The sequence below is a fragment of the Heterodontus francisci genome, unplaced genomic scaffold, assembly GCF_036365525.1.
Source record: "Heterodontus francisci isolate sHetFra1 unplaced genomic scaffold, sHetFra1.hap1 HAP1_SCAFFOLD_61, whole genome shotgun sequence".
In the NCBI taxonomy this organism is placed as follows: Eukaryota; Metazoa; Chordata; class Chondrichthyes; order Heterodontiformes; family Heterodontidae; genus Heterodontus; species Heterodontus francisci.
The window spans coordinates 6,584,787-6,586,996 of NW_027141441.1; positions in this window are offsets into that span (position 1 = coordinate 6,584,787).

The window sequence follows — 2,210 nt, forward strand, 5'->3', positions numbered from 1 at the left end:
TCTCTTTCCACACCTGCTTTGCAAAGACACATTCCAGGAGGAGGTGGGCAACTGTCTCTTCCCCAGAACATCCACCGTGAGGGCATTGTGCAGAGTGGGTGAGACTTCGGGCGTGCAGTAAGGATCTGACGGGGAGGGCTCTTCTCACCACCAGCCAAGCTACATCTTGGTGCTTGTTGGAAAGTTCTGGTGATGAGGCATTCCGCCAAATGACTTTGGCAGTCTGCTCGAGGAACCATCCGACAGGATCCACCGTCTCATTTTCCCGGAGTGCCTTGAGGACCACTGCCTGATGGATCGGTGGTCCAAGGTGTTATCCCGCAGAAACTGCTCCACGAAGGATAGGTGGTTGGGCACAGTCCAACTGGATGGAGCGTTCTGCGGCAGTGTGACCAGGCCCATCCTTCGCAACACCGGGGACAGATAGAATCTAAGCACGTAGTGACACTTGGAGTTTGCGTACTGGAGGTCTACACACAGCTTGATGCAGCCGCACACGAAGGTGGTCATCAGGATGAGGGCCACGTTGGGTACATTTTTCCCACCCTGATCCAGAGGTTTGAACATCGTGTCCCTCCGGACACGGTCCATTTTAGATCCCCAGATGAAGCGGAAAATGGCTTGGTGACTGCCACAGCTCAGGAGTGGGGTATGGGCCAGACCTGCGCCACGTACAACAACAACGTGAGTGCCTCACACCTGATGACCAGGTTCTTACCCAAAATGGAGAGAGTTGCTGCCCCCACATTCTCAGCTTGTGTTGTACCCTGGCTACTCGCTCCTTCCAGGTTTTGGTGCATGCCCTGGCCCTTCCGAACCATATCCCCAGCACCTTCAGGTAGTCTGGCCTAACGGTGAAGGGGATAAAGGATCGGTTAGCCCAGTTCCCAAAGAACGTGGCCTCGCTCTTGCCGTGGTTAACTTTGGCTCCCGAGGCCAGTTCGAACTGGTCGCAGATGCTCATCAGTCTGCGCACGGACAGCGAATCTGAGCAGAAGACGGCGACGTCATCCATGTACAGGGAGGTTTTCACCTGAGTGCATCCACTGCCTGGGATAGTCACCCCTCTTATGCTCGCATCCATCCTAATAGACTCAGCAAAGGGTTCAATACAGCAAACAAACAAGACCGGGGAGAGAGGACAGCCCTGTCTGACTCCAGATTGGATCGGGAAACTTTCCAATTCCCACCCATTGATTGAAACTGCGCTACTGATGTTTGTGGAGAGCAGTTTGATCCAATTGCAGATTCCCTCCCCAAACCCCATTTTGGAAAGCACGTCCATCATGTATGTGTGCAATATCCTGTCAAATGCCTTCTCCTGGTCCAGGCTGATGAGGCAGGTGTCCACCCTCCTGTCCCGTACATAGGCGATCGTATCCCTGAGTAGCACGATACTATCAGAGATCTTCCTGCCTGGTACAGTACAGGTCTGATCAGGGTGGATCACCAACTCCAGAGCAGACTTGAATCGACTGGCTATGACTTTGTGCAGAATCTTGTAGTCAACATTAAGCAGTGAGATGGGCCGCCAATTTTTCATTTCTGCCCTCTCCCCCTTCCGCTTGCAGATGAGAGTGATGATGTCTTTCCTCATGGAGTCTGACATGCTGCAGGCCAGGAGCATACTCTCGTATACTTCCAGCAGGTCCGGGCTGACCCAGTCCCACAGGGCCGAATACAACTCAACCGGTAAGCCGTCGCTTCTGGGAGCTTTACTTGTCTCGAAGGATCCGACGGCCTTTGTCAGCTCGTCCAGAGTTTGCGGCTTGTCTAGTCTCTCCCTCCTGCTGTTATCTAAGACCTCTGTGATAGATGACAGGAAGGACTGGGAGGCTCTGCTGTCTGTGGGCTTCGCGTCATACAGCCCAGCATAAAAGGATTTGCTGATCCTTAGTATGTCGTACTGCGACGCCGTCACCGAGCCACCTTCTTCCTTCAGGCTGCTGATCACAGAGCTCTCTCTGTGTACCTTTTGGAAGAAGTAACACGGGCACATCTCATCCTGCTCAATGGAGCGGACTCTGGACCGGAAGATGATCTTGGAGGCCTCCTTGGCAAAGAGCGAGGCCTGCTGGCTCTTCTCCTCTTGGAGGTCCTCCTTGACCTCGCCCCCCATTGACTGCAGCCGGAGCAGATTTTGCATACTTTTCTGGAGTCGGGACATTTTCCTCTCTCTCTCTCTCTCACCCTCTGAACACCTTTGTGGA